At 44.1% G+C, this 25,390-nt stretch overlaps 1 protein-coding gene across 3 annotated transcripts in view; it reads right to left on the reverse strand.

Moving 5' to 3' along the window:
• The window catches only part of Slc39a10 (solute carrier family 39 member 10), a 121,371-nt gene that overhangs the window by 52,182 nt on the left and 43,799 nt on the right, over nt 1-25,390 (reverse strand). The window contains exon 1 of one of the 3 annotated variants that reach the window (XM_045147278.1): nt 8,265-8,397. The exons of 1 other annotated variant lie outside the window; for it this stretch is intronic. The gene's annotated coding sequence lies outside the window, so the exon portion shown is untranslated. Of the gene's footprint in view, nt 1-8,264; nt 8,398-25,390 lie in introns of those variants that run through there. One more of the 3 variants, XM_045147279.1, reaches the window with a different exon arrangement.

The following is a 25,390-nucleotide window of genomic DNA, read 5'->3' on the forward strand; positions in this document are numbered from 1 at the left end:
AGTAGGGTCTCCCTCTGGACCTCGTTCTGCTGCAACTGATCTTTGCTGCACTTGTCCCCACCTGCTTTTGAGAAATTCTTCCATCGGTTTCTCATCTCATCATCAATGTGCTGGAATTACAGAACCCAATAGGGCTTCCAGCTTCTTATGTGAAGTAAGGGGATGGAACTGGGATACTCAGGCTTGACTGGTGAGAATGTTATCTACTGAGCCATCTCCCCAGCCCATTACTTTTCAAGCAAAATATTTTATCATGTAATTATTAATTATGCCACTTAATTAAAGCATATCATAGCCCCCTGTATGGAGAGGCTGAAATCCTCAATAACTTCATTGAAAGTACACTTCTTCATATACAACCAGGAACAAGATGATTATCTTGAGCAGGGACCCCTGAGAGAACAAAGGAAATGGAAGGGGAGACACCTAAAAAGAAGACATAAAGATGACACGTTTTCTGCTCTAAAGGAGTTACAAGTCAGTTTTTCAATTAGAGAAGATAAACTGTGAGATATGGAAGAAATAAAAAAAATAGTATGGCAGTGTTGAAGGCCATGGCTTCACACCCACTTTCTAACTCTAAGCATAATAAAGATGCTATTTCTCCAGTAGAGGTAAAACAGAAAGGGACAGGGAAAAAAAATAACCCTACACTACTTAACACTGAGAACACAATTACCTACATCTTGCTCATCTGACTGAATGCTTTACTACTCAAGCATGTTTTATATTTACATTGATACATGTTCTGGGAGACTGTAAGTACTTACAATAAAAGCAACACGTAGAATGATGATGGAACATTTCAAAGTTTGATCCAAGGATTGGCAGACTTGAAAAGGACAGAGTGAAAGTACAGGGTCTGGGCTGGAGAGATGGCTTAGCGGTTAAGGCACTTGTCTGCAAAGCCAAAGGACCCAGGTTCAATTCCCCCAGACCCACGTAAGCCAGATGCAAAAGGGGATGCATGCATCTGGAGTTTGTTTGCAGTGGATGGAGGCCCTGGCACACTCATTCTCTCCCTCTCTCTCTCCCTCTCCCTCTTCCTCTCTCTCTCTCTCTCTCTCTCTCTCTCTCTTTCTCTCTCTCTTTCAAATAAATATACATTTTTTTTTTCAAAAGTACAGGATCTGTGGGCATGCAGTCTCTATCACAACTTGTAGCACATGGAGGATACAGAAAGGAGCGAGGAAACCACAATCCACTAATACTTAACTGACAGAAAGATGTGTCATGGGTCATAGTGGGCTGCCCAACTTAGTCTGCATAATGTATCAACAAAACAAACACCTCAGCAGACTAATGTAAGGGCAATTGCTACTTTACAACTCAGAATTTCAAAGAAAATATAATAGGGTATTCACAAAAAGTTTAGATTTTTGATGCAGGCACATGTGAAATGGCTATCTTCACAGGCATCAAACAGCACAGCAGACTTTATCTTTTTTTTTTTTACTTTTTTTTTATTTGAGAGCGACAGACACAGAGAGAAAGACAGATAGAGGGAGAGAGACAGAATGGGCACACCAGGGCTTCCAGCCTCTGCAAACGAACTCCAGACGCGTGCGCCCCCTTGTGCATCTGGCTAACGTGGGACCTGGGGAACCGAGCCTCGAACCGGGGTCCTTAGGCTTCACAGGCAAGCACTCAACCGCTAAGCCATCTCTCCAGCCCAGACTTTACTTCCTTATGCAATTTAGATTTTCTAACTCCTACCTGAATGAAAATGAGCCTACAATCCCAAGTGTTCACTTAAATCTTAGATAAATAAAAGGGTTTATAATTAACTTCATTCAGTTTATAGCAGTTCTTGTAACAAAACTTCTGATCCTATGGAAGTTTATCATCTTAAGATAATGACACTCCCAAAAAACCTTTTCTGAATGTGATAGGGAATCTCCAAAAGTAGAATACAGGGGTTGGAAAGATGGCTCAGCAGTTAAGACGCCTGCCTACAAAGCCTGAGCTGGGTTCAATTCCCCAGTACCCACATAAAGCCAGATGCACAAAGTGGTGCATGCATCTGGAGCTCATTTGCAGTGGCTAGAGGCCCTGGCATACCCATTCTCTGTCTCTCTTTTCTCTCTCTCACTGCTTGCAAATAAAATTTTTTTTAAGTTGAATACATATTAAGGATACAATTATGCCTGTTAGAAATTTTAATGAGGACAATATTGATGCTTCCTTCTCATTCAGCAGCAAAATATCTAAAAAATTGAGTGATTATAAAATAAGCAAAGCCTGACGGCTGGTCTGGTTCTATTCCCCAGTACCCACATAAAGCCATATGGACAAAGTGGTCCATGTGTCTGGAACATGGCAGAAGGCCCTGGTGCACCCATATACTCTCTCAAAAGAGGGAGGGGAAGGAAAGAAAGCAGGCAGACAGAAAATAAAGTGATCTAGGGCTGGAGAGATGGTTTAGTGGTTAAGGCTCTTACCTACAAAACCTAAGGACCCTGGTTAGATTCCCCATACCCATGTAAACCTGATATACAAGGTGGCACATGCATCTGAGATTTGTTTGCAATGTCTAGAGGCTCTGGCATGCCCATCCTATTGTCTCTCTCTCAAAATAAATAAATAAATCTTAACTTTTTTATTTTTAGAGGGAGAGAATAGGCTCACCAGGGCCTCAGCCATTGCAATCGAACTCCAGACGCTTATGGCACCTTGAGAGCACGTATGACCTTGCACTTCCCTCACTTTTGTGTGCCTGGCTTATGTGGGCGCTGGCGAGTCAAACATGGGTTCTTAGGCTTTGCAGGCAAGTGCCTTAACTGCTAAAAACCATCTCTCCAGCCGAATAAATAAATTTTTTTAAATTTGTTTTAAAAAAAAATAAGGTGATCTACCATTTATGGATGGTAAAAGGGTTTTTTCTGGTTGTTTTTTTTTGGATTTCTGAGGTACGGTCTCACTCTAGCTCAGAGCTGACCTGGAATTCACTATGTAGTCTCAGGGTGACCTCAAACTCGGTGATCCTCCTAGCTCTGCCTCCCAAGTGCTGGGATTAAAGGCATATGCCACCAGCCCGGCTTGAATCAACATTTTGTCCTTTAGCTACTACCACCAGCGTCCTAAAATAACATCTATTAACATTAAAAACTCTATGAAGTGAGATCAGACACATCATGAAGAACCAACCTTATTTTGTAAAAGAGCAATATTTAAAATTAAAAGTTCTGCTAAGTTTAAAAAAAAAACAAACTATGAAGTATCCAATCCTTATACCTGAACTATCTATAATCCTTATGTTCTAATAAAATAGGAAAAATAAGACCTCACAGTTATGTGATACAGCAATAAGCTATCATGTTTTAACATTTCTGGGCATGATCTCCTAGGAAGTCAATGAGGAATAATTTCAGTAAGCCTACCGTTGTCTAGAACTTTACAATTTTAGTTGCAAATAGCTTCATACCTATTGAACATTTTTTGAAGTTTTGAATGCCCTTGTGAACCTAATACACCTCACAGAGTGGTAAGAATGAAAAGTCTGGAAACTGATCATTGGCGTACTCTGAAACATTAGTTTATAGAAATTACCAAGAAAACTTGTAACCCCAGGGACCTAGAGACTTTTTTTTTACAGAAACAATTCCATAGTCACAGTTCAACATAAAAGTAAATTTAAAAAAAGACACACCATGTGAATTTGATATTTTCAAACTTTATTTTCAGTACAGTACAGGACATGACATAGAAAAAAAGTAAGTCAAAAAGCAATTTATAACACCTCTTTCAAAACAAGCAGCCCATGATAAATACTGTTCATATACAAAACTAATTCAAACATATTACTCTCACCTTTTTGAGGAAAAAAAATACATATCCATTGCAAGGTAATTTGGTAATATTATAGGTCTATCTTCACCCAAAATGTGGAATCTAATCATGATCCTTTGAAAATAGGTGCCAAGAAAATTTCAAGGAAAACCAAACACAAGAGGGCAGCATCAAACTGTTGAGGTTTACACTAGAACCTGTTGGGGGGGGGGGGGGATTTCTGTTTATTCTGTTGCAGTACAGGGGATGGAACCCCGGGCTTCAGCATGACAGGCAAGTGCACAATCACTGAGTCACAGTTCCAACTATTTTTCATTTACAAAATAATGAAAGATGGCTTAAGAGTAAACATCTGTGGTGGTAAATGACAGCTGTTTAGATTGCTTACACTACTCTTCCATTTTCAACAGTCTGCTTTCTTTTATCCCCAACTTATGGATATTAATTAAAAATGTACTGGTGACAATGTTCCTCCACTATAAAACTTGGTGGCATTTCCATTCCTCGGGTAGACACTATACAGAAAGACTAAAGATTTCTTTAGGCTAATATTAAACTGTTTCAATTAACACTGTAAACTTGATTAAAAAGCCTGACAAGCCATGCACACTCACTGAATGTATAATGACACACTGTGACACTTTGTGGCAAAAATCTGTGAAGTATGCCTCCCTCAAGGAACCTCGCTTTGCAAAGAAATTAAAATGTCATGTATGTAACTAGAGAACAGAAAATTTCAAGAAAGGCAAAAATAAAACTAAAAACCCTCGATGGCTACTACAATGAATAGTAAACACTAAAACATGCTCCCTTCAAAGGCCTAGTGGCAACCCGCCAAGCTTCATTCAGGGGCTAAAGCTCAGACTAAGAATACAAATAGTCTTCAACCAGGAATGAAAGACAAGTCTATATGCTGAAAAGAAAAGCAAAATTAAGAATCAGCAACCCTCTGGTTCTTGGCTCACTAAATGGCCATATTAAACTTCTGAGGTAGGTTTTATGTACTTAAAAGTCTAGAGAAAGGCTAAAGCAACTCACTCAAGGTGACTAAGTAAGTTAACAGTATATCCAGATCCAGATTTTAAACTCTAACCTTACTCCAAAGAGGAAAGAGAACAATGACAAAGTAAATTTTAATTAAAAAAGAAATGACTGACCTGGGCGTGGTGGCTCACTCCTTTAATCCCAGCACTGGGAAGCAGAGGTAGGAGGATTGCTGTGAGTTAGAGGCCACCCTGAGACTACATAGTGAATTCCAGGTCAGCCTGAGCTACAGCGAGACCTTATCGAGAAAAAGAAAAAAGAAACAATTGGCTCAACAGTTGAATAATTTCCCTTGCTATAACACTTACACCCAATCTTTTCCATACGTCACTTGGGGATGGGGGTGTGATGATGTCTGTCTCCAAGAACAGCGTGCACATGCTAAGCAAACCAGGGCTTAAAAAGGGAGGGTGAGCCAGTGTCATTCCTGTGATTTCAACACTGCTAGCTAAGGTAGAATTTCCGGCCAGCCTGAGAAAGTCAGAAAGTGACAAAAAAAAAAATCTAAAACAGGCAAAGCCCAGGTGGTGGGTGGGGGTGGTACAGCTGGTAACAGCAAGTCCTAACAGACTGAGACATGAACACACAATCTGACATGTTGTGGTAGTGTACTAACACAAGTATATTGGTATATCCACACTTGATCTTGTTTGGCCAGGTCCCTGTCAAAATGTGTATGGGAGGGAGTCATGTACAAAATTACTTTCAAAACATGTACATACAAACATAAATGCATTTCATATTTAGACTTGAGGTCCCTCCCCCCTACACACACTCTATTGATAGGTAAATATTCTGAAATCCAGAAGGAAAAACACTTCTGATCCAAAGCATGTCAGGTAAGGAATACTCAATCTGTAAGGCCATCCTTTTAATACACACACACACACACACACACACACACACACATTTTACTTATTTGCAGCACCGGAGATTGAATCCAGGCCCTTGTGCATGCTAGGCTGTTTCTATACCACTAAACTGTATCCTATCCCTTTTTGCTGACTAGAACCCTCATGTAAGTCAGATAACACATGTGTCTGGAGTTCCTTTGCAGTGGCTGGAGACCCTGGCATGCCCAGTCTCCCCCTCCCTCTTATTTTCTCTCTTAAATAAAAAAAATACTTTTTTGTTTGTTCCATCCTCCCACGATGGGTCTCACTCCAGCCAGGCTGGGGGTAAACTGACAGCAATCCTCCTACCTCAGCCTCTACCAGGACTAAAGGCACCCACCACCACACCAATCTTTTTTCCCCCCTTTGAAACAAGGTCTGGTTGAGTTGGACAGGACTTAACCTGCAATCTTCCTGCCTCAGCTCCCCAAGTAGTTGAAATTACAAGCCTGAGCCATGGGGACTAGCCCATAAAATATGAAAATGTCACTTCAGAAGTCTTCCCTAAACACTCCTTTTAAAGCAGCACCAAAACCATCCTTTATGTGCGAGAGCATACAAAGCCTCTTGCCATTGGATAGAACCACAGACGCTTGTGCCACTTTTTGAGTGGGTAGCTTGGGACTTGAACCCAGGCCCGCAGGCTTCGTAAGCAAGAGCCTGTCTTCCCAGGCCCCCATGGTTGATAGAATCCAGTTTTGTAATTGTGGGTAGAGAAGATGTATCCTAGTTTTAAACAGTCACTGAAATATAGTTATTTCTTCGCTTTTTCTCAATGCAAACCAAAAATCCAGTGTAAATGCCTTAAATGCATTCTGTAAAGATCACTTACAGTTCTTCCTAGTTTGAAATTTATCACTAGGCCAGCCACTACTCCATCATAAATGGCAAGATCCCCAACAAAGTTAACTGAATAATTTGCTGTGATTTTAAGTATACTGTCATATTTAAACCTTTTAGTCTAAAATGCAAAGCCCCAGGCCAGGTATGGTGGTGCAGGTCTTTAATCCCAGCACTTGGGAGGCAGAGGTGGGAGGATCGCACCAAATTCGAGGCCGCCCTGAAACTACATAGTGAATTCCAGTTGAGGCTGGGCTAGAGCAAGACCCTACCTCTAAAAACCAAAAATTAAATAAAATACACAGCCCAGTAAGTTGTCAAAAATACCTGTCACGATTGTTTTATTTTATGTACAGCACTTATCACTGATATGCATTTCTTTCAGTGTAGGACATAGGGTGTCCCTATGTTGAGGGAGGGAAAAATGGGTCATATAAGGTACTCAAGTATTTGTGGACTAGGGAGTCATATAAATGAGTACACGGGAGCCATAAATTAAGGCTCTCAACTTGCATTGCTACGGTAAATCCTAACCCTCAAGCTTTCCCAGCACACTCCTCTTTCTCATAACTACGTTGTCAGATACAGCTTTTCGGAGACCATGAAATAAGAACCTACGTTTCATGCAAGTTTCGGTTCCAAGGAAGCAACCACAGTTCAGATAAAGAGAGTTCGTTTTGAAAAGCCGGCGCCAACAGGTAGGCGAGCCAAGGACCCCGCCGACGGGCGGAGAGGGAGGGTCCCGCGCCGCCCGCAGGTGCGCAGCCCGCCGAGGACGCCCCGGGGACAGGCCCCCACGTGAGCGCGTCTCCCCACCGCCGCAGGAAGGCCGTCCACGTCACGCCGCCCGCGCCTCCTCGCCCGGTCCCCCCCCCCACGCACCACCCCGGGCCGGGGCGTTCGGAAGACCCGCCGCGGGCGGAGCCGAGCGGAGGCCGCGCCGCGCCCACGGCCCCTCCACGCCGCCCGGTGCCCGGGAACAAAGCGGCGGCCGCGCCGCCACGCGCCCGGGCGCCCCGCCGCGACTCCGCGTCCTGCTCCGCACGGCCCGCGGCCCGTCGGTTAGGCGGGGAGCCCAGCGGGCCCCTCCCCACACACACACACACACACACACACACACACACACACACACGCGGGGTCCGTTAGGCTCGACGGCCGCGGCTGCGCCCCGCCCCGGGGTCCCCCGCGCTCCCTCCAGCCCGCCGCGGCCCACGGCAGGAAGGAAGCCGGGCGGAGGAGCCGCGGCCGCCCCGCCGAACCCGCCCGGGACCCCGCGCACCGTCGTCCCCACCCTCTCCCCCTCCACACACACACACACCGGGCGGCAGGGCCGGGGTCCCCGCTCGCAAGGCGGATGGCACGCCGGCCGCCGCCCCGAAGCGCCCTCGACGAGAGCCGCGGCGGCTCCCCACGCGCCGGCGCCCTCGCGCCCGGCCCCCGGCTCCGGCTCCGGCTCCGGCTCCCAGCCGCCGCCGACTGCAGGCAGCAAGCGGGGCACCCCGGCGCCGGCATCCCACTGCCGCCTCCTTCGGGGACCCAGCCCGGACCGCTCGGTTCCGTTCTCCCTTTCTCTCCCCCCCACCACCCCACCCCACCCCACCCCCCCAGCCCCGAGCCGTCCCGGGACTCGCAGCCTCGGCCGCGCATGGGGCCGGTTCTGGGGGAGGGAATGTAAACAAATCGGGGTTTTATAGTTACCTCACACTCGAGTGCCGTGTGCATCTCCTCTCCGCTCGGTACCAAAGCCCGGCTGCACCAAATCGCGTATTCACCAAAGCCCGCTGCGCCAACTGCGTCGCGCACGGCGGCGCGTCACACGCCGCGCTACGCCAGCGGCGCAGCCGAGCCACTCGGGTCCCCTGCGCAGCCGCACCCCCGTCCGCCTATGGGTGCTACGCTGCGGGCGTACCCGCGCCGCCCAGCCATTCAACTTCGCGAACGCGCCCAGCGCCGGGGCCGCACGGCACGGCTCTGCCCGCGCCGAATCCACGCGGATGCCCCCCACACACACACACACACCGGCGAGGAGGAAATTCGGTTTCTACGCAGATTGCGGAGCTCCGCAGAGATCTCCGCGCTAGTTTTGTTCCAAGAAAGGAAGCCGCTGGGGAGTTGGGGGAGTTGCGGGGTGGCGGGGGGGGGGGGGCGCTTTAACGCATGCGTGGAGCGCCCTCCCCGCCTCCTCTCCTCCCGGCGTGGCGCGTCGGTTGCCGAGGCCTTGGGCGAGGCGGGTGAGGAGTGGAAGTGCTGGGAGCAAACGCTTTAAACCAAAAGGCTTCCGACTGATTAAAAAAAAAAAAAAAAAAACTAGGAGGTTAATCTGTAACATTAACTCCTCCCCTTCTCGGCTCTAGAAAACCGCTCCAGGCTCCGGGCAAAAAAGAAAAAAAAAAAAAAAAAAACTTATTTAGTGCTACGTGCAAAGTATTTTGCATAACTCCCCCTACCGCACCTCCACTTAAAGCGCAGGGTTCCCTTCCAGAAGGCAAAAGGAAAAGTTGAGTCTTAAAAGCACTTCACCCAACTGTGGTAACTTCGGGCATCTTCCCAAGGTCTTCCCGGCCCCTGCTATTCCTTTACTATTATTATTATTATTATCTATTGCTCTGAGCCCCAAGGACAAAAAACTGGATCCTGCTCAGCCAAGCAATTCAGGAGACTCTTGCCCGCATCCTGCTCCTTGTGGCACTCACACCTCCCTCTCAAGGGCTCTCCCCCCCACCTTTTAAAGCAAATAATCTGCAATTTTCTTAGGAAGCTCTTCCCTTTTCCTCCTTGTTCATTACTCTGCTTCCTGACTCTCAGTGCACATGCTGAGGCTCATTTGAATTGTCTGGGAAGCCCGTTTTTAATAGTGAAAGTGAATTCCGCAGGTGAAGAGAGTACAACGATGTCAGTAAGTCACCTCAAGCTTTATGTCTGGCATCGCCAAAGTGCTTTGCATGTATGTTAATGAGGCAGGTTAGGGTCACAGGGCCCATACCTCACCCCCACAAAGTGAGGAATGTCCTTGCAATCCCCCATAGTCTCAAACAACTGGCAAGCTTGTACAAAAACATTTGCAGGGCTCAATAATGAATGGCATGGCAAAAGTGTCAGAACAATAAATGATTTTTCTACCGGTTTTATATATAAACAATACGTTAGAGTAAGGGATTTCTAATATGCTGGAACTGTAGGATTTTCGTGAAATAGTAGAGCTTTTATTTATTAAATGACCTCATTTGATTCATAGAGGCTCATCTGAAGAATAAGAGAAGTATAATTTCCAGGAATCTGGGAGGCAGAGGGGATACTAAATTACACATAAACTGTTTTTACTTTTTACTGTTTTTCTCACACTGCTGTAGTCATAGTATCATTTCACATACATAAAAATTTTAAATGTGAGCACTCTACTTCTGTAAAACATAATAAACCCAGTGGTCTTTTTGTTATTCTAAGGATTAGAAAAGAACCAGTTACAATAAAGGAACTACCCTAACCTTTATCTGTGGCTGAAGGACTTCCATATCAGAAACCTGGCTTTTCCTTCTAATGAGAAGAAAACTCACCATCCACAACAAAGTTAAGTAATCTGTGAAGAACATGACTGATTCTAAGAAAGCAGAGCATTCAAACTCAGTTGTTCTTTCCATGAATCAACATTATTAGTAACCAAAGATAAAGAAATCTCTTTGAATTCACATCAGTTTAAACCCTGACTTTCACAAGACCAAAAATGTTAGCTCAGACAGGGTTATTGTGCTTGAACAGGCCATTGGAAAGAGGACAAGGAAGACTAAATTGTTCTAATATACCAATAGAGTGTTAAATGAGGTCATTAACTACCAGATGTTTGAAAATTGGCAAAGGAACAGGTCAGGAATATGTAAGTAAAGATCTAAATCTTGGCTTTGAAATTCATTTTTAGGGACTAGATACTTCTACTGGTAATTAAAACCAGGTCTGGATCTGAAGCCAAAGAAACATAAAAGATACATCCCATCCCTGTCCTTTGAAACATGTGGCACTGTGTAACACTGAAAGCAGGTACTGGTGGCCATGCCTATAATCTCAGTATTTAGGAGGCTGAGGCAGGAGAATTACCATAAGTCTAAGGCCAGCCTGAGCTACATAATAAGACCCTGTCTGAAAAAGTGGTGGTGGGGGGGAGCTGATTCCTTTCCATCATGGAGAGGTGGGGCCCATAGACCAATCTTGTTCTGGTTTCTTTTTTAATGGGGGGCAGGGGTCAAGGTAGGGTCTTCCTAACCCTGCCTCCCAATTTCTGGAATTAAAGGCGTGTGCCACCATGGCTGGCTTTGTTCTCTTAAGAGATTGTGGCTCTAAACCAGGTGTGGTGGTGCACGCCTTTAATCCCAGCACTCTGGAGGCAGAGGTAGGAGGATCACCATGAGCTCAAGGCCACCCTGAGACTACATAGTGAATTCCAGGTCAGCCTGAACTAGAGTGAGACCCTACCTCAATAAAACAAAACAAAACAAAACAAAAAGATAATTGGGACTCTGGGGTATGGTGGGTGCATGCCTAGGATGCATGAGAGGCTGGATGCAAAGAGAGAAAGAAAAATAAATGGATAAGGAGGCCTTTAGAGACCCATGGAAGTCCTCACCAGAAGAGTAGAGCTGCCCTTCTACCTGCTTCTAAATAGATAGACTGTGTACCTGGAAAGAAGATCCCCTTCCACAGAGCCCCAGTCCTTTGAGACAGCAGGAAGATAAACCATTCATCCCCATTGAGAAACAAGTTTAACTCATATGCTTGTCAAGTGAGAGCATTCTGAACTCTTTGGTAGGCTTATGCAACAGAACTGAATTTCAGGCAATCTGCAACTACAGGAATAGAGAAATGAAACAACATGAAAATTTAAGCAACGCTCCGCCCAGAGAAGAATTAACTTCTCTATAATCTGCCTAGATGATCCCAGCATTAGAGTAGCCAGACCCCTTGTCTCAAGCCATGGCCAACAATAAGGGCTTTCCTATGAGGAATTTCTGCTGCAGGAGCAAAGATAAAGGAGAAGCTTGAGGGCTGCCTCTGATGCACTCTGTCAAGGTCATTAAACAAAGATGAGGCCTGGCTCAAGGGAAAGAGAAAGGCCAACTCAGAACAGTAACAAAAGCGAGAGAGCTAAGAGGTCCTATGCATTAGAACCAGGCATTTGCCCATGTGATATCAAGAAAGTTTCTTGTCTCAAACTTACTGACTGTACTCACCAATCCCTGAAATTCCAAATTTAGTTCTTCAGTCCTGGGCTTTGAAACTCATGGGACTTTTAACCCTGAGAGAAGTTACTGTCCTTTTTTTTTTTTTTTTTTTTTTGGTTTTTCGAGGTAGGGTCTCACTCTGGCTCAGGCTGACCTGGAATTCACTACGGAGTCTCAGGGTGGCCTCGAACTCACGGCAATCCTCCTACCTCTGCCTCCCGAGTGCTGGGATTAAAGGCGTTCGCCACCACGCCTGGCCTGTCCTTTTATTATTTATGCTGCTGTGAGATACATTTGTTTTCAGGTCTTCTATGGAAAGGAAGTCCCAGGAAAGGGGAAATGATGGTTATCTAGATTCCTAAGAGCAGTGGGCTGCAAACTGTCAACAAATTGCCAACTTCTCACTCTTGCTTACAGCCAGCCTTGTTCCTACATAGAAAACTAGAATGAAGACAGCGGGCCTGGCAGGCTGTCACTGCACCAAACACAGGGATCTACATGCCAGCAGGCAGCCACCTGAGATCATTTATAATTCTAGTGGCACAATAGAAATTGGCCTTCCCAAACTCAGCTCTTAGAGTGAAGGAACTAGGAAAAAAAAAAAAAAAATGGAGCATACATGGTCACATTACTCTTGCAGAATTTAAAAGTATTTAAGATGATTACACTTCAGTTTAAGGAAAATTGCCAGCATGGAAACTGTTGCAGTCAGGTTCACATTGCTGGTAGAAATCACCCAACCAAGAGCAGCTTGTGGGGGGAAAAAAAAAAAAAAAAGAGGTTTAGTTTGGCTTACAGACCAGAGGGGGAAGCTCCATGGTGGCAGGGAAAATTATGGCATGAGCAGAGGGTGGACATCAACCCCTGGCCCACATAAGATAGACAACAGGAACAGGAGACTGTGTCAAACACTGGCTATAATATCCATAAGCCCGCCCCCAACATTACACTGCCTCTGGGAGGCTTTAATTTCCAATTGCCATCAGCTGGGGAACCTAGCATCCAGAACACCTAAGTTTATGGGGGATACCTGACTCAAAGCACCACATTCCAACCCTGGCCCCCAGGAACTGGTAACCATATATGATGTAAAATGCAATGCATTTATCCAACTTTAAAAGTCCTCATAGTTTTTATCAATTCTAATAATGTTCATACATCCCCATAGATCAAGATCTTTTAACTGAGCCATAATACCAAAATACCCCCCCATAAAACATAATGGCACAGAAAAAACATTCACATTGCCAAGGATGGCATCGGGCATGGCAAAGAAATATTCAGCCAATATAAAATTTAAAACAGAGCAAATCAAACTCTTTAGCTTCAAGTCCAACAACTCTAGCCAGTGACAAATCTCCAAGTCCAACACTTCTGGCCAGCAACAACTATCTGGAGTTTTAATTCCGTCCCTCCAGCTAGGCTACTCACAGTCCTGGAAAACATCACTGGGGCCGGCAGCTTTCCTTAGTAGCCATCGCATAGTCCCGGCATCTCAACTGGGTCTCCACTGCAATCCATGGTTCATCCTCATGGCCCCACGGGGTCTCCATGCAGGCATCCAGCAAACCTGCTTCACACTGCCCATGGCTATTTCCAAAACACAAGACCATGTTGCAAAATCAATGACCCTCTCTTTCCTGCATTTCTTATACTCCACAATACGAGGTAGGGTGCCAATCTGCAAATCCAGGGGGAAATAAAGCAGACTTTGAAGAAAAGGACTCCTTGAGCACTCAGGCCCCTTCAAAGAGTCTACATTCTTCCTGTTGCCTCAGTTCAGGTCAGTTGGCCCAATCTCAAAGTTTGTAATCTCTCAGTTGCAGCTGAATGGGCAGCAGTTCACCCAAAGATTTTTCTTTCTGTGCCATATCCCTCTGCTCACACCAGTTCATTTCTATGTAAAGCAACCCTGCATAACTTCTCAGGACATGGGCATAACAGCAAGCCTCAAACTGCTAGCTCAGTCCAAGAAAAGCTCTTTCTCACCCTCACAAGCCAAACCTCACAGACCATAGTTCTTACTGCATTCAGGTCTTTCAACTCTGACCAGAATACTCCATCAAGCTGTACTTACAGCACTGCAGGGCCTCTCTTAGGCCAAGGTTTCAAATCCTTCCACATTCCTCTTGAAAATCAGCTCCAAAAGGCCAAAGCCACACAGTCAGGTGTCAGGCAGCAATCCCACTCCTCAGTACCACTTTACTGTTGCAGTCAGGTTTGCATTGCTGGTAAAAAATCACCCAACCAAGAGCAGCTTGTGGGGAAAAAGAGGTTTATTTTGGCTTACAGGCTTGAGGGGGAAGCTCCATGATGGCAGGGAAAAGATGGCATGAGCAGAGGGTGGACATCAACCCCTGGCCCACATAAAGTGGGCAACAGGAACAGGAGAGTGTGCCAAACACTGACAAGGGGAAACTGGCTATAACATCCATAAGCCTGCCCCCAAAAGCACACTGCCTCCAGGAGGCATTTCCAATTGCCATCAGCTAGGGAACCTAGCATCCAGAACACCTAAGTTTATGGGGACAACTGACTCAAACCATCACAGGAATGAATTAACAAGTAGCTACCATGTAAATATTTTTTTAAGATTTCAGTCAGTAAATATTTTTTAAAGGTTTGTTAAAAATTGGTAGAAATGAATACATTCACTTTAAAGATTCATTTTAAAATGTCATCACATGTGAACAAGTTTCAAATCATGCCTAAGGCTTCCAACACAATTAGGAGACCCAATTTACAACTAACATTTATTAAAACAAGTGAGTGGATCTTTTAAAAGCAAGACACACTTAGCAAATACTGCCTACCTTTGTTTATGAAAATCTGTGACAGCAAGAATGCAGCAAAATTACAAATATTAGAGAAGGCAATACATAAATTGTCAAAACAAGAGTAGCAATTGCAGGATTTCTGCCCTAAGTGAAACATCATAATTTATGTGTATAAAATAAGAGTCTTTTTAAAGCTTTATAGAAACCTATAAATCACCATTTCTTTCTAGTATACAAGTTTGGAGAAGTTTTAACCACTGCCTAATGTTTGTGAGGAATATTTCTGGCAATAGCAAATAATTGGCAACCCACCATCTTGGCTCGCTTGCTTTCTGGTAGATTATCTCACCTACAGTCTCAGATGATTTCATAATACCCAGGTTTCATTCTAATTACAAGGTCTTTGCTTTCTCTAGGAAGATCATGCTTCATAGTGGGTCTTTCCACCTAAATATATGAATTGTTGAAAACAGGTTGGCTCAGAAATCTAGTGTCTTCTTGCACAAACACGAGGAGATTTGAAACTGCCTAAGTTCCAATCTTCCAGATCCCATGTAAACAGCTGCGCATGGCCACGGGCGCCTCTAACAACAGTCCCCAAGGGGGAGAAAGGCATGAAATCTCCGGGGCTCATGAAAAGCAGCAAACTATAGTGTCAATAAACAACGGCTCAAGAAAAAAAAAAAAAAAGCAGGAGGGAGTGATGGAGCAAGAGGACATCCAATGTTCTGTTCCAGCCACCAGAGAGGAGCACCCCCACTGCAGGCAAGAGCATGGGACACCACGAGGACACAAAAACCGCACACAATACACACACGTTACACACACACACGTGCAGACCACGTTATATCCATATAGACACATAGGCAGCAAAAAAAAAAAAAACGTGTCAGACAACACGTAAGTGATTTACGTATGATAACTCGTTCATGCCTACTGCAACCTTCAAAGTGGAAGTTCAGATAGGATTTCCATGCCGAGGTCACGTAGACTGGATCCCAGTCCATTCAGTCTGGCTCCGGAGGCTGTGCTCATACCCCTGCCTCTTATATCAAGACTCTGCTGGGCCCCATTTTTGTAAGGATATCGAGACTATTTTCTCTGAAATGATAATAATTTAAAAGAGAAAAGGAGGGCTGGAGAGATGGCTTAGCAGTTAAGGCATTTGCCTGCAAAGCCAAAGAATCCCGGCTCAATTTTCCAGGACCCACCTAAGCCAAAAGCACAAGGGGGGCGCATGCATCTGGAGCTCATTTGCAGTGGCTAGATGCCTTGGTGTGCTCATTTCTTCCCTCCCCCTCCTTCCCCCCTCCCTCCTTCCCTCTCTCTCTCTCTCCTCCTCCCTCTTTCTCTCTCAAATAAATAAATAAAATATATTTTTTAAAAAAAGAGAAAAGGAGGGCTGCAGAGATAGATGGCTTAGTGGTTAAGCGCCTGCCTGTGAAGCCTAAGGACCGCGGTTGGAGGAGGCTCGATTCCCCAGGACCCACGTTAGCCAGATGCACAGGGGGGCACATGCATCTGGAGCATTTGCAGTGGCTAGTGGCCCTGGCACACCCATTCTCTCTCTCTCTCTATCTCTCTGCCACTTTCTCTCTATATCTGTTGCTCTCAAATAAATAAATATTAAAAGAAAAAAGAAAAGGGACCATAAACTGCTATAAATGCTGTAGGTCAATGAAAAATTTAAATGTAATATTAAATGAAGAACAGAATAAAAACAAACAAAAAAAAACATTAAGGTGCGTACATTGTGAACTTTTTAATTTTCTTTTTTTTGTTTAGGTGGGGTGTCACTCTAGCCCAGGCTGACCTGGAAATCACTACATATTCTCAGGTTGTCCTTGAACTCACAGCAATCCTTGTACCTCTGCCTCCCAAGGGTTGGGATTAAAGGCAGGCGCCACCACTCCTGGCTACATTGTGAACTTTTGTTCTCTCTTTTGGTTATATCTTTCAGTTTCTCTAATTTAAGTCATTTCCAAGGGGATGTTTATTCTAGGCTTTTAAATTAGAATGTTAATTAACCAATCTGGTTATGCATTCAGTTGAAAGCTTTCCCCTTTCCACGGTGATTTGAACTAGTTGTTGGAGTATTTATTTATATCAGTAAAAGTATATTAAAAATTAAGCAGAATCGGGCGTGTGTTAATTTCAATCCTATAAATGTAAACATGGGTGACTAATTGTGCAAGTCAGTGAAGACTTGGTGGGGTGCAAAAAAAAAAAAAAAAAGGTATACCAACAGACTTAAAGTGAAATCTACAAATGAAATAAAGGTGCATTTCAGTGCTAAAATTCCTATGCAACCCCACCTTCTGCAAGTGTCCCTTAGAAAAACAGACAAGTATGGAGGGATGGATATGTTTTCAGGGAAGTTTGTGCTTCTGCTGCGTGCAAGCCGCTGTGTTAGGGAGCTGAAAGAGCAGTGGCTACAAAATGAGATTATGGTCCTTAAAGTTTAAAGTTTGGTGGGAGAGAGAGGTCATTAGGGCAAGTGGTAAAGTAGAGATAGGTACAAGTTGCTATGGCAGCAAAGGCTGACTAGAAATATACTCAAGCTTCCAAAAGGAAGTAAGATCTGACCTCCTGTGACTTAAGGATGAGCAGGGGTACGAGGTGAGGGGTGACAGGTGACCGATCGGGGGACAGGATATAAGCAGATGGGCGGTATGTGTGAAAGCAGTCATCAATTCAAGGAACCAAAACAACACAGTCTTCTTGTGTGTTTTTGGCATAGGGGATTAAGAAGGATGAGACAGGACTGGTAAGCAGGTCTTTTGTGTACCATATTAAGGAGTCTGAGTGTTACTCTGAAGGCAATTAAAAGCCTCTGAAGAATTTTAAGCAGGCAGGTGGCATGGGTGCAAGCAAGAAGGGAGATGAAGAATATCATTAGTGTCATGGGCACAAGAGGCCTGGCCCCTCCCCAAAGATGACCATGTGTAAACAGTGGATGTGTTAAGTTTCTTCTCAAAGAGGAATAAAGGCCAGCTATGGAACTAAGGGCCCCGTTTAATTACAAATGGAAGGAGTGGGTAGAAGAGCCATTGGCAGATAGAAGTGAGGTAAAAGAAGAAAGGAAGCTACATATAAATGGAATGCAGGCAGAAAAGAAAAGACAAGGAAGTGGATTCCTCATTAGGGGCCACCTGGAGAAAGGCAGCCTTGCTGGCACCTGGGTGTGGACTCAAACTCATGCCATAGCTCTGACCTACAGCAACAGGAATAATAAATATGTCATGTTTTAAGCCACCAATTTTTTTAAAAAAATATTTATTTATTTGACAGAGAAAGAGGGAGAGAGAGAGAGAGAGAGTGAATGGGCACACCAGGGCCTCCAGCCACTGCAAACGAACTCCAGACGCATGTGCCCCCTTGTGCATCTGGTTAACGTGGGTCCTGGGGAATCAAACCTGGGTCCTTTCACTTTGCAGGCAAACGCCTTAAGCACTAAGCCATCCTTCCAGCCCATTAAGCCACCAATTTTATAATAATATGCTATACATAAGCATTAGAAAACTAAGGTCAAGAAGCTACTATAATAATAACCCATATAGCAAAGATCAAAGAGATGGAATGAAATTAAACAGCTCTGCTGGCTTTGTACCTGTGCCCCAGCTTGACCATGCAGCTTCACTTTCAGTACTGAAAGGACAGGTAGTATTTTCTAGTATTCTGTTTTTTGTTTTTTTTTTTTAATTTTTAGTCAAGGTAACAATAACAGTACCATTAGCTCCACAAATTGACATAGAAATCCTTCTATGACATGAATGAAGCTTCAAAACACTATGCTAAGTGAAATAAGCCAGACAAAAGCATCAATACTTTAAAAACTTAATATATGATGCCACTAATGTGAAATTCTTAGACCAGGAAATTGATAAAGTAGGAAATAGGATAGAGGTTGCAAGGGACTGGGAATGGGGGTGTGTGGGCAGATTGAGAGACTAGGGAATTAATATTTAGTGGGTACAGATTGTCTGTTTGGATGATGAAAAATAAAGTAAGAAGGGCAAAGACAGTAATAAATACAAATTAAACAAATATAATATCTCATGTTTACCGTGTTCAAGGAACTAGACCATGTTACAGTACATAAATGATTTTATAGAGTTTTTTGTTCTGTTGATTGGTTTATTGGTTGGTTGGGTTTTGGGTTGGGGAGACATGGTTTTATGTATACCCCAAGTTGGCCTGGAAATCTCTATGCAGCCCTGGGTTTTGGCCTCAAATTCACAGTGACATTCTTGCCTCAGTCTCACAAGTGCTAGAATTATAGATGTGTGCCAACATGCTCTTCTTTCCTTCCTTCCTTCCTTCCTTCCTTCCTTCCTTCCTTCCTTCCTTCCTTCCTTCCTTCCTCCTTCCTTCCTTCCTTCCTTCCTTCCCTCCCTCCCTCCCTCCCTCCCTCCCTCCCTCCCTCCCTCCTTTCTTTCTTTCTTTCTTTCTTTCTTTCTTTCTTTCATCTTTCTTTTTTTTATGAGAGGCAGAGTGAGAGCACATGAAGGAGAGAGAATTGGCACACCAGGGCCTCCAGCCACTGTAATTGAACTCCAGACACATGTGCCACCTTGTGCACATGTGTGACCTTGCACACATATCTCCCTGTGCATCTGGCTTATGTGGGATCTGGGGAGTCGAACATGGGTCCTTATGCTTCACAGGCAAGCACCTTAACTGCTAAGCCATCTCTACAACCCTTTATCATTTTTGTTTGCTTTTGGTTTTAGTGTTGGGAATAGATAGGACCTCATACATGCTAAGTCTTTGCTTTACCAGTGATCCCTCTAGACTTTTGGGTGTAATGTTGAGGCAATGTTCTCATTAAAAAAAAATTCTTCCTTGATTTTTAAAATTTTTATTTATTTATTTGAGAGTGATAGAGAAAGAGAGAAAGACGGAGATTGAGACAGAGGGAATGGGTACACCAAGGCCTCCAGCCACTGCAAACAAACTCCAGATGCATGTGCCACCTTGTGCATCTGGCTTAGATGGGTACTGGGGAATCGAGCCTCAAACCAGGATCCTTAGGTTTCACAGGCAAGCACTTAACCACTAAGCAATCTCTCCAGCCCCTCTTCCTTCATTTTAAATAAGAATTTCAAATACCAAACTGTAGCTTGGTAGCTGGGGTGGTTCTGAGATTGCCATGAGGACATTGGTACAGGATAGCCACTATGATGATGTTACTCCTCTGCCCATCACTTATTTTGTAAATAAAGTGGTCAGACTGGGGGAAAGCTACCAATAATACCATTAATATGATACAAATATAATGTGAAAATTAATTATCTCAAGTCCACCTAATTTGCAGGACAATTTAAAAATAACTGATTTTCATTTAACCTAACTTTCAGCTATGTATGAAAGCAAAGCTTGAACGAATATCCCTGTTCATAACTCCTCTTGCTCAACTTTTTATATTGTCACATTCCTCCTTCATACTGAAAGCAAAACACATTGCTTAACTATTCACTGAAGATGTATAATACTTAGTGTACTGCTCAATCAGACTTTCTAGATCAACCAGTGGGGGCGTGAGGAGGGAAAGCTACAGAAAGTAATAGCTAACACAAAATTGCTGTAATGGTGACGTTCTGATAGCTTAATTTATCATAAATACATAACTGATGTGTGAGCTCACCATAGTTAAATAATTTTCCAAGTTTAGGAGCTGGCGAGATTGCTCAGTGGCTAAAAGGTGCTTGCTTGCAAAGCCTGATGACCCAGATTCAATTCCTAAATTGGAGAGAAGGACATTTGGGGAAGGTGATTGTGGATAGAACTCTGAATGGGCAAAAGACATATAAAGAGCTTATGTCCCATGTTAATGCTCACCAGAGTGAGAAGATGATTTTAGTAATCAAGTAGATAAGCTAACCCCGTCTGTGAATAGTGCTCAAGCTCTTTCCTCAGCCACCCCTGTCATTGCCCAATGGGCTCATGAACAAAGTGGCCATGGTGGTAGAGATGCAGACTACGCATGGGCCCAACAACATGGACTTCCACTAACTTAAGGCTGGCCTGGCTATGGCTGCTGCTGACTGCCAAATCTGTCAGCAGCAGAAACAAACTCTGAGTCCCCAATATGGTAGCATTCCTCTGGGTGACCAGCCAGCAACTTAGTGGCAAGTTGACTACATTGGACCTCTTCCATCATGAAAAGGGCAGCGTTTTGTCCTTACTGGAATAGATACTTTTTCTGAGTATGCATTTGCTTTGCCTGCACATAGTGTTCCTGCCAAAACTACCATCTGTGGGCTTACAGAATGCCTTATCCACCATCATGGAATTCTACAGAGCATTGCTTCTGACCAAGGAACTCACTTCACAGCCAAGGAAGTATGGCAGTGGGCTCATGTGCCCACCAGCCTAAAGCAGCAGGTGGAATGGCCTTTATAAAAAAAAACAAAAAAAAAACCATATTATTTATTTATTTATTTGAGAGAGAGAGAGAGAGAGAGAGAGAGAGAGAGAGAGAGAGAGAGAGAATGGGCATGTCAGGGCCTCCAGCCACTGCAAATGAACTCCAGATGTGTGCTCCACCTTGTGCATCTGGCCTTGAACTGGGGTTCTTGAACTGGCTTCACAGGCAAGTGCTTAACTGCTAAGCCATCTCTCCAGCATCTGGAATGGCCTTTTAAATAAAGAGCTATTGCGCCAACTAGGTGGCAATAGCTTGGAGGGCTGGGGGAGTGTCCTACAGCAGGCTGTATATGCTCTGAATCAGTGTCCTATATGTGGTGCTATTTCTCCTATATCCAGATTCATGGGTCCAGGAATCAAGGGGTGGAAATGGGAATGGTCCCACCTACCATCACCCCAAGTGACCTATTACCCTTTTTTTTTTCTTTTTCAAGGTAGGGTCTCACTGTAGCCCAGGGTGACCTGGAATTCACTATGAAGTCTCAGGGTGACCTCAAACTCACCATGATTCTCCTACCTCTGCTTCCCAAGTGCTGAGATTAAAGATGTGCACCACCATACCTGGCTATTAGCCAAATTTTTGCTACTGTTCCCACAGCCTTACGCTCTGTTGGCCTAGAGGTCTTGATTCCAGCGGGGGGATTGCTTTTGCCAGGATGGACAAAGAACATTCCATTGAACTTGAAGACTTCCCCCTGACCACTTCGGTATACTGATGTCCTTGAGTGGACAGGCTGAGGAAAGAGTTACAGTGGTAGCTGGGGTGACTGATCCAGGCTACCAGGGGGAAATTGGACTGCTCCTCCACAATGAAGGTAAGAAAGAGTATGTCTGGAGTACAGGAGATCCTTTAGGGTGTCTCTTGGTGTTACCACACCCTGTTATCAAAGTCAATGGACAATTGCAACAACCCAATCAAGGAAGTATGATAAATGGCCCAGATCTTTCAGGAATGAAGGTATGGGTCACCCCTCCAGGTAAAGTGTCAAGACCTGCTGAGGTGCTTGCTGAAGGTGGAAGAAATACCGAATGGGTAGTACAAGAAGGTAGTGACAAATACCAGCTAAGGCCATGTGACCAGTTACAAAAACGTGGACTGTAATTGCCACGAGTGTTTCTGTCTTACCTTGTTAAGAATATTTGTACATACCTATGCCAATATTAAGATGCTTTTGTTATTCCACTATTTCTGTATTAGGTAATTAATACTGATTAAGATCATATTGCTAGTTAGATTTGAACTGTTGAATTTATATATGACTTATTTATTATATTAGAAACTGAACATTCCTCATGGAACCTTGCTTTGTATGGGAGGGAGGGGAGATTGTGTGTTTCCAGTTGTATGAGAGATAGTTATATCATGTTAGGCAGAATTATTACCTTGTTACTGTCTTCATTTGGAAATTAAATATCATGTAAGGAGACATGGTTTGGGGTCAAGTTAACAAGGGGTGGACTTGTGATGGTTAAGTCTGTGTCAACTTGATCTGTTTAGGAATCCACAGACAGCCCTCATAAGTGGGTCTCTGAGGTTGCTTCCAGGAAGGATTAACTAAAGAGGAATCCTTCCCCCAGGTGAGTACTTCCCCAGAGTGGGGGGCCCCTCTCAGAGGGGAGGCTCTATCAAAAGAAGCTCTGAAGAAAGGTATTCTCCTCCCCCCACACCTGGCGGCCGGGGCTGTTTGCTGCTTTGTAGCATGGACAGAAGACCAGGGGGTCTCCAGGAAGCCTCCAGGGCTTCAGTGCCCAACTGGGATGGCTCAGGCATCCAGCTGTTCCTTGACTCTCAGGCCTGTAATCTGCTATTGTTGGACTGCCATAAACTAATCCAATACATTCCCTTTTAATAGAATTCATTCTACTGTTCCTCTATAGAACCCTAATACTCTAGTACACACATGGTGTGTAGCAGATTCCTCCTAATTGAAATATTCTCCCCTGAAGAAAGGAGGCTCTGATTCAGAAGGTCATATCCTAAAATTTAAAGGTCACACAACTACTCCCCAAGATTATGTTAACTAGAAACAAATATTCCTTCCTGGCTGGGGGGCAGGGCAGGAAGGGAGTTTCAGAGACTCTTAACATGTCTAGGAAAGAGTTGCAGGACAATAGCCTTAGGGTAAACAACTGCCTGGAGAGGAGAGTCTCTGAGCTGCCTGCACGTGGCTCATGGCGCTCAAGACTCTGCCACTAGCCAAAGGAGCTATGGGGGGGGGTCACCATCCAGAATGGGGTGAGATGTAATGGCGTAGCTGCAACAAGTCGCCCATTGCTCCTACAAGCAGCCCCTCACCCTGCTCTATAAGTAACCCCAATAAATTTACCCAAACTGGCTTTGATGTCATTGTCCAGTAGTCCCTCATCTGTGCCCTATCTGGGGAGAAGACATGTGTTTGTGTCACTCCCAGGGGAAAGTTTCCCGCTAAATCACATAAAGCCAGGTGCACAAAGTGGTACATGACCTATCATTGGTTTGCACTGATGGGAGGCCCTGGCACTCCCATACTTATTCTCTCTCTCTCTCTCTCTCGTTCTGTGTGTGTGTGTGTGTGTGTGTGTGTGTGTGTGTGTGTGTCATAGATAAATAAATAAATAAATTTAGTTAGTAATGTTTTAAAAATTTACCAGCTTTGGGTCAATGGGCTTTGTCAATTAGAGATGATTGTCTCTATAATAAAGGAAGGTAGGAAAGTGACAGAAAAATTCTGGTTTAGAGCTCCATCTTCTCCTTTCTTATCCAACTCCAGCAATTTTTTGCAAACCATAAAGAGGTTGATCTGCAAAATTGATTATCCATTCAAATGGTACAAGAGGTGGTAGTGTAGCAGAACATAATGAGTACTGGAAGAGGTAACATTACCTAGTAACTATTCTATGCAGCACAGACTGATTCTGTGGTTTCACAATACTGGAACACCCAACACCTTACAAATGAAATAAGGAGGGCAGATTCAGGGCAGGCCAGGCAACTCTGAGCATTTCCCAAGTCAAGTCTCCTGTATGTACCTGCCTTCTCTTTCCTCCTTTTCATAGCCATGAATATTTAAAAAGACTTTTCTACCCTTACTTGAGCCTTTCTCAAATCACTTACTGAAGCTGGGCTTCTGTTGTGTCACCCAAATTAGCACCCATGACTTTAGTTACTAAGTCTATTTGGAATCATCAAACTGGTATTGTTTTATTCCTCTGCTACATTTCAAGTAGTTAACTACTTCCTTCAGGCACTCAGGAATTGCATTAGTTTAGTAGAGTAAGAAGAACAGACACTGTAAATAGTAGTCAAAGGGTGGTACCTTCTCCCCTTTGCTGATGTTCCCACTGCTTAAATACATGCCTGGTTCTACAGCTAGCCTCACTTCCCTTTAGGAAGAATGTGCCACACCTTTCCATGTTGATAGCAAACGCCTTTCTTCTGGTATTTCCATAACTGCAATTCAAGAGCTCTTATTCTCTAGAACCTTCCACACACAAAGCAATCTCTTCTGAGTCCTCTTGGCATTCTATTCCAGTGTTTGTAAAGGACTGTTTTAATGACTACTAGCATCCAAGGTGTCTAAGGACTCTTATCAAAGTGCAGACTCCAGACTTCCCCAAGACTTGCAGAACCAGCATATTAAGGTATCAAACCCCAAAGTCTAGATTTTAAATCAGTTCCTAGGGAATTGTTTCAAGAAGCCCAAAATGTAGGAGCTGGGCATGTGACTCAGTGGGACAGGGTTTGCCTGGCATGCTCAAGAATTGAGTTAAATCCAAGCACCTCAAAATAAATAAATAATTAAATAAATATACAAATGATAGAAAGGAAGGAAGGAAGAAAAAAGACATTGGAGAATTATGAATTAATGCACTCATTCTGGACACTTTTGTGTAATCCTGTTCAGTTTATTTTCAGTAACTACAACAAAATCATAGAGGTTGGGTACTTTGTAAAGGAAATAAGTTTAGGGCTGAAGGATAGCTTAACAGTTAAGGCATTTGCCTGCAAAGCCAAAGGACCCAGGTTCAATTCCCCAGGACCCACATTAGCTGGATGCACTAGGGGGCATGCACACCTAGAATTTGTTTGCAGTGGCTGGAAGCCCGGGCACGCCAATTTTTTCTCCCTCCCTCCCTGTTTCTCTGTCAAATAAATAAATATAAAAAAAATTAAAAAAAGAAAATAAGTTTATTTCACTTAGTTTAAGAGGTTGAAAGTTGAAAATTGGACCCCGCTGACTTGTTCTCTGCGGAAGGTCTTGTACTGAGTCACTCTAAGAGCAGAGGCATCATCCTTGTGGAAGCATGCACAACAGGTGAGGTGGACAGCCAGAGGAGGACGGCCCGGGGCCAGCTGGGTCACCTCTGACAACATTCTCACAAGAACTGAGAGTCCCTTAAGAACTATCTTTTTTTTTTTTTTTTTTTT

This window comes from Jaculus jaculus, chromosome 4, assembly GCF_020740685.1.
Source record: "Jaculus jaculus isolate mJacJac1 chromosome 4, mJacJac1.mat.Y.cur, whole genome shotgun sequence".
Lineage (NCBI taxonomy): Eukaryota > Metazoa > Chordata > Mammalia > Rodentia > Dipodidae > Jaculus > Jaculus jaculus.